Here is a 12,739-nt window from a genome sequence, read left to right as displayed (position 1 = left end):
TGAGTAAAAGTATGAGTACTACTGGTCAAATATTACTCTGTTACAAGTGAAAGTTGTAAAAACAGATTTTTACTTAAAGGGTTAGTTCACTCAAAAAATGATATCAAATAAAGTTTGAAAACAAACGCGGAAGAGAAGACAATGCTGAATAAAGTCGTAGTTTTTGTTATATTTGGACCAAAATGTATTTTCGATGCTTCAAGATATTCTAATTAACTAACTGATGTCACATATGGACTACTTTGATTTTTTTGTTCCCTTTCTGGACATGGACAGTAAAGTGTGCCTACACTTAGATACGCGGTCAGACTAAATATAAAATATCTTACTGTCTGAAGATGAATGGAGGTCTTACGGGTGTGGAACAACATTAGGGGGAGTCATTAATGACATCAATTTCATTTTGGGGTAAACTAACCCTTTAAGTAAAAGTACAGAGGTATTTGTTTTCAAAAGTACTTAAGTAGCACTTTTTTTTTTTGTCAACACATTATTTAAATTTTTGTTGTATAAATGTACACTATGCCATCATGGTTTAAGCCAGTTAGTGATGCTCCATCCGACATACTAGCATACGACTAAATTAAACTCATTTAAATACTTGTATAAATGTTACAAAGCTTCTGTCACTTTACTGAAGAATGCACGGATCCTATAGTGATACACATCTGATATTCTCCCAACTGTTTCCCTTCACTTAAGACATACACTTTGTTTATCTGAATACTCAACAAAATGAGCATTTTGACATCTGTCCTCTTCCATTTTGCTTTAAACTGATCAGTATTAAAAAAAAAATGCTGGAAATCCTTGAACTTCACAAGACCCTATACAAGAGTGATTCCTGAAAGGCTTTCTGCAAAAACCCAAACACCTTTTAAAGACGACAAAAATCATCCACTGACTTTCAAAGCTGCTACAGAAACAACTTTTGTCTTTAATAGAAATGTAGTGAAGTAAAAATGTAAAAAAAAATGTAGTGTCTTTCAAATGTAGTGAAGTTAAGTAATACGTTTCCAGAAAAAAAATACTCAAGTACAGATACTCAAAAAGTGTACTTAAGTACAGTAATCAAGTAAATGTACTTAGTTACTGTCCACCTCTGCTTCAAGCATACTGTAATCTAGAAGGGTTTTTAACTCTCCAAGGGTTGGAGGAAGAAAGGCCATCCAGTGAGCAGCTTGATTATTGACATTCATGAAGATCCATGATTCACATTCACAAAAATCTGTGTTTTTTTTGTATCCAAGAGTGGATCCAAATCTGCTCAGAGCAGACTAGTGTCACTCATATATATTTACTCACACAAACTACCATTAAAAAGTTTAGGAATGGTAAGAGTTTTATTAATGTTTTTGAAATACGTCACATTAAAATGGCAATATTGTAAAATATTTGGTTTCCAGCATCATCACATCCTTCAGAAATTCTAATATGATGATTCGCTGCTCAAGACACATTTACTATTATTAATGTTGAAAACAGTTGTGATGCTTCGTATTTTTGTAGAGCGGTGATCATTTTCAGGATTCTTTAATGAATAGAACATTTGAAAAAAATCTATTAAATAGTAAAGACTCTTACATACATTTTTTTTTTAAATGATGAATTGCACCCTTTATGTACAGATTAATAATTTTATATAATAATTTAGATATATTTTTTACTAGTTGGTGCAGGACACTATGTTCATTTATGTAAGTGAGGATAGCAAAATAAAATAAACTGACATAGATCCCAAAATTCTTCATACACTGGACTATTAGTAAAATTGATCAACTGACCAAAATGATTCAGACTTTGACCTGACCATGTTTTGTTCAAGTGTTTTTTTTTAATTGCTAATGTGACCTTTGACACCACGGACTGAACAAAATGAAGCATTGCTTGGTCATTGGTTGACCTAAATTGGTATTTTCTATTATGTACTTAAATTTGACTTTAAGGATAAATTGGTTGATTGTATTCCAATACATACCTTTCTATCAAAGTTATCTGACTTTATCAAGATACATTTGTTCTGACACAGTTTAACTCAGTTTGAGTCATATTTCATTACCATTTTCTAAACTATAGCCTACCAAATAAACTGTGATAATGTAAGAAAATGTCGACGGTGTCTGCATACATTTTGGTTTGACTGATATATACAGGTCCTTCTCAAAAAATTAGCATATTGTGATAAAGTTCCTTATTTTCCATAATGTAATGATAAAAATTAAACGTTCATATATTTTAGATTCATTGCACACCAACTGATTATTATTATTGTTTTAATACTGATGATTTTGGCATACAGCTCATGAAAACCAAAAAAGTAGCATATCATGAAAAGGATCTCTAAACGAGCTATTAACCTAATCATCTGAATCAACTAATTAACTCTAAACACCTGCAAAAGATTCCTGAGGCTTTTAAAAACTCCCAGCCTGGTTCATTATTCAAAACCGCAATCATGGGTAAGACTGCCGACCTGACTGCCGTCCAGAAGGCCATCATTGACACCCTCAAGCGAGAGGGTAAGACACAGAAAGATATTTCTGAACGAATAGGCTGTTCCAAGAGTGCTGTATCAAGGCACCTCAGTGGGAAGTCTGTGGGAAGGAAAAAGTGTGGCAAAAAACGCTGCACAACGAAAAGAGATGACTTCTGAGGAAGATTGTGGAGAAGGACCGATTCCAGACCTTGGGGGACCTGCGGAAGCAGTGGACTGAGTCTGGAGTAGAAACATCCAGAGCCACCGTGCACAGGCGTGTGCAGGAAATGGGCTACAGGTGCCGCATCCCCCAGGTCAAGACACTTTGGGCTACAGAGAAGCAGCACTGGACTGTTGCTCAGTGGTCCAAAGTACTTTTTTCGGATGAAAGCAAATTTTGCATTTCATTCGGAAATCAAGGTGCCAGAGTCTGGAGGAAGACTGGGGAGAAGGAAATGCCAAAATGCCTGAAGTCCAGTGTCAAGTCCCCACAGTCAGTGATGGTCTGGGGTGCCATGTCAGCTGCTGGTGTTGGTCCCCTGTGTTTTATCAAGGGCAGAGGTGGAAAGAGTAACAAAATATTCTACTCAAGTAAAAGTACTGTTACTTCAATGAAATTTTACTTAAGTACAATTAAAATTACTGGTCTAAAAATGTACTCAAATAAAAGTAAAAAGTAGCTCATTTAAAATGTACTCAGAGTAAAAGTTACTTAGTTACTTTATTTAACAGTGGGGGTGGGGGACTCTCCCCCGTAGGGTTGTGGGAGAATGAGATTTTCACGATATGACAACTATCTCAGAAAACATCACGGCATTAAACAATTATTTAATAAATAAACTGTACCTATTATTAAATTATGGTTATTATCACTAGGTAAAATGATGTTAAATGAATGAAGATGATTGGTCTTTTTTTTTTTTTTTTTTGGTTGAACAAATGCTTTATTATAACAAACAAAAAAAATTGTTTGTTTTGTTTATTAAAATTTCAATAAAACATGTCTAATAAACTAAATTCAATAAATGATTATGAATTAGATTAACAGCTTTAAAACAATAAATGACCTGAAATATTTCAGTTGGTGTGCAATGAATCTAAAATTAAATTTAATTTTTATCATTACATTATGGAAAATAATGAACTTTATCACAATATGGTAATTTTTTTAGAAGGACCTGTGTGTGTGTGTGTATATATATATATATATATATATATATAGTTATTAATCACTTTTATATAGGAATATATCTGTATATGTCACTTGACTACAGATTACAAGAACAAAGAGGATATTGATAGAGGAATTGATCTGTCTTCATGCTTTCCCCCCTGCACGTGCAAATGTGCTCGAAGAAAAGAAAGAATATGGAGGGAAACACGAGGAATGCATGTCACAGAGTGAGGGGGTGGGGTGGGTGCCGGCTCTCTACGGGACACTTCGCATTGAAATTATGACCCAGTTATTTATAAAAATGTCCTAAAGTTTTCTGCACCCAATAACTGCAGTGGAAAATAAAACGTGGTGACAAATGTAAATCCATTTGAAGGTCAGATACATTTAAGTTTTTAAAATGTAAATGTTTAAATAAAACATTTTAATTATAGTTTAGTAGGCTATCACTTTACAATAAGACTCAATGTGGTTGATGCATTAGTTATGATAATGTAATTAGTTGATGCATTAGTAGCTATTCCTAATGTAATGTTACATGTATTCATCTAAGGAAAGGTTAATTGTAAATGCAGTATTGTTCATTGTCAATTCATGTTCATCCATAAAACATTAACTACTGTTAATTGACAACTTGAAATGTCAAAAATGCATTTAGTAAACACTAAAAAAAATTGTATTGTTAGTTCTTTAAACCTAATGCATTAACTAAACTTTATTGTAACATGTTGTGATTATTATTTTATGTAAAAGTAAAAGGAAATATTTAAACAAATTTAAGTAAATGTTAAATAAGTCGATATAATTATTCAAGTAATAGGGTTATGCTTGCAGGCATTATTTGCAAAGCCTCAAAACAAGTTCCCATGTGATTTGACACCGAAATATGGGTTTAAAGTTTGATGTGTACGTAAAGGAAAACTTGGCAAATGTAATATTTGAAAGGAGCCTACACATTTAGTTTCTAAAACAATAAAAATAAATCTGTTGCTGTTGTCACGTGTGTTAATCAAGTCGTGATTCACATTTCCTTCATGCATCATACATATATTAGCCTACCACACTAAGGTTTGTCAATGTGATATTGTGACGCATATTTTATTCCGGGTGGGAACAGCTGAAACAAAGGCTTTTGTGTTGTTAAATTTGGAGCGGATTTTAATTCTGGCTTAAAGGATTTTATTTTACAGCAATAGGACTTTATGGAGTCCTGAATGGGAACTCTGAAGACAGCAACAGGTCCAGTTTTGTTCCATTATCGGCCCAGCACTTCTGCTCTACTGTCTGGCAGAAACCCAGAATCCTCGCCGCCCCAAAACAAAGAAGCTCATACGTTGTTATTGCTGAGTAGTGTTTCTTGCAAGATTGCAAACTAAAACATGAAGTGTCATATTTCAGATTTCACTGCCAAGAGGGAAAGGAAACCCGCTGCAATACGAACGTTCACACTTGAGCTATATCGGATTTCAGGATGGCATAAACATCCTGAGAAGCATGGTTTTCTTCCACCGGGTCGAGGTCAGTTTTAAAAGAAAATTCAAGCAAGCAGACCATCCCAGGCCAGAACTCCAAAGCACCATGTTTCTTTGTCCAGTCATTTCATCCACTTCCTGTGGAATGTTTCCTCTCTCGGGCATTGCTGCCTATAGGGTTGTGTTTGTTTTTGGTATGATATCATTTTCTCTGCCTAAATTAGTAAAAATAATAATAATAATAAAAACACTTTAACATCCCACCCTGGGTTGCCTGTAGGCCTATTTTGCTCCTGTTTATGGTTAATAAATGCACCATTTCTGTGTATAACATAAACATCTCCGTGATATGCAACATTTATCAACACTGCATCAATATTTCAAGACCATTTTTTTTTATGAAAGCTAAATGTTTAGCATTATTACTCCAGCCTTCAAGATCCTTCAGAAATCTTGATTCAAATGCGATGATTTGACACTCAAAAAACATTCTATCTATCTATCTATCTATCTATCTATCTATCTATCTATCTATCTATCTATCTATCTATCTATCTATCTATCTATCTATCTATCTATCTATCTATCTATCTATCTATCTATCTATCTATCCATCCATCCATCCATCCATCCATCCATCCATCCATCCATCCATCCATCCATCCATCCATCCATCCTAATTATATTGATGGATGGATGGATGGATGGATGGATGGATGGCAGGATCGATGGAGATTAGATAGATAGATAGATAAATAGACAGCCAGACAGATAGATAGATAGATAGATAGATAGATAGATAGATAGATAGATAGATAGATAGATAGATAGATAGATGGATGGATGGATGGATGGATGGATGGATGGACGGACGGACGGACGGACGGACGGACGGACGGACGGACGGACGGACGGACGGACGGACGGATGATGGATCAATGGAGATGATAGATAGATAGATAGATAGATAGATAGATAGATAGATAGATAGATAGATAGATAGATAGATAGATAGATAGATAGATAGATAGATAGATAGATAGATATATAGATAGATAGATAGATAGATAGATAGATAGATAGATAGACGGACGGACGGACGGACGGACGGACGGACGGACGGACGGATGATGGATCAATGGAGATGATAGATAGATAGATAGATAGATAGATAGATAGATAGATAGATAGATAGATAGATAGATAGATAGATAGATAGATAGATAGATAGATAGATGGATGGATGGATGGATGGATGGATGGATGGATGGATGGATGGATGGATGGATGGATGGATGGATGGATGGATGGATGGATAGATTGATGGATGGATGGATAAATAGACAGCCAGACAGACAGACAGACAGATAGATAGATAGATAGATAGATAGATAGATAGATAGATAGATAGATAGATAGATAGATAGATAGATAGATAGACAGACGGACGGACGGACGGACGGACGGACGGACGGACGGACGGACGGATGATGGATCAATGGAGATGATAGATAGATAGATAGATAGATAGATAGATAGATAGATAGATAGATAGATAGATAGATAGATAGATAGATAGATAGATAGATAGATAGATAGATGGATGGATGGATGGATGGATGGATGGATGGATGGATGGATGGATGGATGGATGGATGGATGGATGGATGGATGGATTGATGGATGGATGGATAAATAGACAGCCAGACAGACAGACAGATAGATAGATAGATAGATAGATAGATAGATAGATAGATAGATAGATAGATAGATAGATAGATAGATAGATAGATAGATAGATAGATAGATAGATAGATAGATAGATAGATAGATAGATAGATAGATAGATAGATAGATAGATAGATAGATAGATAGGTTCGGTGTTGTTTAGCAGAGAATACAAGAAGACATTTTTTACCATATGATTTTGGGATCAACTTCTCATAAATAAAATTTTACGGCCTCTCCACCCACACTTTGAGAAACTGTCTATCTGGCATGTGTAGAGGAAGCAAACACAGATATGGATGGAAGCATGTTCTGAAATGTAACCCATCTGTGTGAAGGAATGCCAGAATACAAAACGTCTCACACACAAATCAATCCTGAATATTAAACGGCTGCACAGACAGTGAAGACGCTTGTTCAAACAGGTGGTTTCCATCAAACACTCTCTTCAGGATTTCTAGCTTAATCTGAGGTAAAGCATTTACAGTCGTTTCTGATGTCCACTTCATTTCTGTCCACAGTACATCTACTGTACAGTATATCCTGGGGCTCCCAGTAAAGTTTGATGGTTCAGGGAGTTAAAGATAATCCTTGGCTGTACTGTACCGCAAAAAAAAAAAAAAAGTAAATAAAAATCCTTGTGTGTCAGAGAATTATTTATTTATTATTCTTTTGAGAATTTATACATTTAACAAGCCTCTATAATTTCTCTGTAACTCATGAGACAAATAAAAATACATGACTTCCAATTCATAGTTTCTACCTTTTCCAAGTCATTGTGATACCCACTGATTTGATAATATAGCATTTATTTAACCTTAATATAAAATAATAAAATTATTATGTCCCTGGTTAATTACCCTAGGGTCTTAAAGTTTAGGAATATTTAGCTCAATACTTTTGCCTGATTATTCTTTGAGCCAGCCATTGGCTCCACAATCATGTAGCTCCGCCTCCAAATCATCCCATTGGTCAAGCGAGTTCACAAAATGTTAGAATACTTTAAAAGCACTGATTGTAAACAAGGGGGTAATCTAGCACTCGGAAAGCGTTCCACCCCTAGGGGCTGCCATTGCTAACCAAGCCATCACCTGCTGTTAGCATCCCATTGACTCCCATTCATTTTTGAGTCACTTTGACAGTAAATAACTTTACATCTGAGACGTTTAAAGACTCCATTTGTCCATTGTTTATTTCTAAAGAAACACGACAATGTATAAAAGGCTCCGTTACCTTGTATCTTACACTATCGCCCCGCAGAAGCTGTTTTTGTAAAAATAGGCTAACGATTGCGTCATAGCCAACGCGACCCTGTCGCACAGTTGAGAAATTGTGTCATATACAGTAAAGAGACGCTCGCAGGCAATCTTTACTGTATATGAGGCAGTCGGGGGGACGTGGAGACATAAAGTCTGATAAAGTCAAGGGAGAAGAATGGGGAGAAGCCCGTAGTGAGCCAAAAGCAACGGGAGAAAATATTTAAACAACGTGATTCAGCTTTCACTTTCCACATCTACTAGAAGACCTACAGCTGTCAGACAGGAGGCTTACGTCACATCTACGTCCTCAAGCTCAGTCTGAGCCTGCGCAGTTCGCTCAGCCATCAGGAAGTGAGTGCCCCTAGGTTGACTTCATTATTTCGCCGTTGACGTCAATGGGGTCGCTCGGTCCATTTCTTTTACTGTCTATGATTGTAAATGAGCTTTTCATTGAGGTCAATCAAACAACTATGGAAGCTTGTTTCCGCCACAGAACAAAACATTTTAAAAGGTAATTTGCGACTTTATATTACGCAATTCTTAAATTGCGAGAAAAAAAGGTAAAGAATTTTGAGATAAATATAGTCTCAGTTACCTTTTTTATTCTTTGGTGGGAACAATCTTCCACAAAAAACAGTTATTATTACTATCATCAAATGTAAAAGTATACGCCAAAACAAGCTATTAGCATACACATTTAAATAACCGTACCAATGTTTTTACCTTCTCTCACCTTGTGAAAAAGATGTAGCTATTCTTTAGTGTACTTTTAAAAACCTTTTAGAAAATGTATATATAATGTAATTAATATATATGATAAAAACTTGGTTCTCGCAAGAACAAGCATATTATCACCGTCATTCGCTGAAACTACAGTTGGGGGGGGAATCAGTTATGGTGGAAATCAGAGATTACAGTTTGTTTATCTATGGTTTACAGTTATTATATTTAAGTTTTATTATATATGGATATTTTTCTTACACAAACATATCACCTCAGAACTTCAGAAGGCCTTTATTAACCCACCGGAGCCGTGTGGAGCAATTTTATGATGAATAGATGCGCTTTTATGATGGATAGATGCACTTTTATGATGGATAGATGCACTTTTATGATGGATAGATGCGCTTTTATGATGAATAGATGCACTTTTATGATGGATAGATGCACTTTTATGATGGATAGATGCGCTTTTATGATGGATAGATGCGCTTTTATGATTAATAGATGCGCTTTTATGATGGATAGATGCACTTTTATGATGGATAGATGCACTTTTATGATGGATAGATGCACTTTTATGATGGATAGATGCACTTTTATGATGGATAGATGCACTTTTATGATGGATAGATGCGCTTTTATGATGAATAGATGCACTTTTATGATGGATAGATGCACTTTTATGATGGATAGATGCGCTTTTATGATGGATAGATGCGCTTTTATGATTAATAGATGCGCTTTTATGATGGATAGATGCACTTTTATGATGGATAGATGCACTTTTATGATGGATAGATGCACTTTTATGATGGATAGATGCAATTTTATGATGAACAGATGCACTTTTATGATGGATAGATGCGCTTTTATGATGGATAGATGTAATAGGATGACTTGAAGGTGAGTAAATCATGGGCTAATTGTTATTTTTGGGTGAACAATCCCTTTAAGACCCTTTTAGCAAATTTAAAGTATATAAACTTTAAATGTTATAATATTAAATTTCACATTTCAGTTAAAATGATAAAGTGCTTAACATGTTACTTCAGTGTGTAAGTAAACACATCGAAATGAATGTAGGTTATTTAAACTTAAAGCATGACAAAATATTATGAAAACAATTTTAAAAAGTGATTTAAAAATTAACGTTTTTGACTGTAGGGTACTAAAGCGTAAAAATACCATGTTGGCAGATACTATACTTGTTTTTCTGAAAACCAATGCTACAGCCAGTTATTTTTCTTTGAAATATGCGTTCCGTGTCGAAATGTCTGCATTTTTTTTTTTTTTTGTCTGTGTGATAATGCATGATCCCATTTTACCCAACAGTATTTTAACACCACAGTTGACAGAAAACAGCGTAATGGAAGCCAGCAAATAAACTGGGTCAGAGATCACAGATTACACCCCACCTAAAAAACCTTGCCATCCATCTAAAAATAAAACAGCACATTAAAATGTGGATAAATCAACTTACAGTGTGTAATTCTCCTCGCCTTCCATTGTCATTTACGCTCGTCCCTGTTGCGTGTTTTCAAACTGCCTGAGTCTGAGGAGGAGGGGGCAGGGCAAACAATAGCTTGAATTTCGACTGCAGTACCCATTACAACCACTAGCTGTCATTCTTACATACTGCACCTTTAATGTAAACATTTTTTTTATTGATGTGCAATTAAATGTTTTAATTATGCTGTATAACTGTGTTTTGCAGTGTGTTTGTTCAAACTTTAAAAAGAAAAGAAAAGTGTGTAGTTTTAATGATTAAAAAATGCTATTATTTTATTTGAAAAAGTTATAAATTGTATTTTATTGACAAAATATTATAGTTTGTCTTGGATATTTTTTGATTATATTAGATTACATTTTAAGCTGCCATAAAATCATGTTACAATGTGCCCCCTCCTCACATGTAACAATGTTACAAACCCATGGGGCATGTTGTCACATTTCACTTCCATTCTTTCAGGGTAAATCAAGAAAAAAGTATACACTGTATTAATTAAACAAAACCACATAATTATTCTAGACATGTGGGAAATTAATGTGGGCAAAAATAAATACTCTTTATTTGCAATGAATGTGCACTTCAAATCTTAAAGGTGGGGGAGAGCGCTGATAACACAGATCACACAGATAAGACTTGTATTAATATACGTAGCCTATACTGTAAAATAGCTGTTAACATTCAGCAGTTTCCCAGCCCACACTCAAGCGCTGACAAAAAAAAAAATGTTGGGGACAACAGCGCCTCCATGAGGTATTTTAAAGCCATGCAGTGTGAGGAAGAATGCCCCAGCTTCCTGTGTGTGTGTGTGTGTGTGTGTGTGTGTGTGTGTGTGTGTGTGTGTGTGTGTGTGTGTGTGTGTGTGTGTGTGTGTGTGTGTGTGTGTGTGTGTTGTGTGTGTAGATAGATAGATAGATAGATAGATAGATAGATAGATAGATAGATAGATAGATAGATAGATAGATAGATAGATAGATAGATAGATAGATAGATAGATAGATAGATAGATAGATAGATAGATAGATAGATAGATAGATAGATAGATAGATAGATAGACAAAATTGGAATATATATATATATATATATATATATATATATATATATATATATATATATATATATATATATATATACTAGTTTATTTTGTATAAAGCTTGTTGCGGATTAAATGAAAATAATGAAAATAAGAAGGATGTTATTATTATTGATATAATTAATTAATAATGATATAACTGTTTTTTTAATCAATTTATCATAATACAAGATAATCAATTATATTTATGCAGTTATATAATCCTATATACTCACTATATTACATGTTGCCTTTTATTGCCATTCATTCACCAAAAAATGGCAAAATTCAGAAAATGGTGGCTCCAGGTCCTCAGACTGTATTTTCAAATGCTTTAAATATAATTAGGGGGAAATAAATAGAAAAACTATATTGAGTTGCTTCAGATTGCCAGACCATCTACAATGAACCGAAATAAAAGTGCAAATGCATAATGGTGGTGTGACCTCCTGCTGTCCTATATCCTCTCAGGACTGATGGAGGACTGCAGCATTTGTTCTCCCACAAGATCATGGCTTCAACAATAATCAGATTGTAAAGATTGTATATGTTTGCATTTGCTCCCCTTAAGACATTAGAGCTGGCCAGTAATGTTATATTTGATATCAAAATAATGATCAAACAACTTTAAAAATAATAATAATACAATTTTATGGATATTTTTCAGTATTAGTAGCCCAATACAGACCACAACTATATTTCAATTCAGGTTTCTGGTGTCAGCAAGAGCAGGGAAATGAAATATCACAGCCATTGTCTCGTGGAAATGATCACGTGCACACTCCCCCTGCTGGAGAACAAAATATACCTATTTTTTATTGTTTATTATATAAATATTTGAATATCTAGTCTACATTTAACAACAGTCTAATCTAATAGTTTCAGCACACGACATCACTGGCCAACAAGACTGGGGTTTAAAATCGGAAAATGTACATTTTCAGAGGGAATTTCATGCATTAATATAATTATAGACCAGACATAGCCTATGGCTACTATTTGACTTTTTAATAAATTATATTAACATAAAATGTAAATATTTCACGTCAGACTAGCAATGCAAATCTTTAGAAGGTTCACTATTTATTTAATGCGTTCAAAATGAGCTATAAGAACAGCACGCATGCTCTGTACTGTACATAAATTTTGTCAAGAAATGCTGATTTCAAGGCTCCATGTTGAAATTGTGTTGTATTTCGAGATCGATGTTAGTCACTGGGTTACATTAAACACCGAGCATGTTTCCACAGGCAATTTTGTGTACAATGCACAACATATATTAAAGTTCTTTTGGCAAATGGAGTTAAGCCACACCTAGATCCTGCCCT

Source organism: Pseudorasbora parva, chromosome 18 (genome assembly GCF_024679245.1).
Source record: "Pseudorasbora parva isolate DD20220531a chromosome 18, ASM2467924v1, whole genome shotgun sequence".
Taxonomy (NCBI): domain Eukaryota; kingdom Metazoa; phylum Chordata; class Actinopteri; order Cypriniformes; family Gobionidae; genus Pseudorasbora; species Pseudorasbora parva.
Note: the sequence above shows the minus strand (reverse complement) of the source record.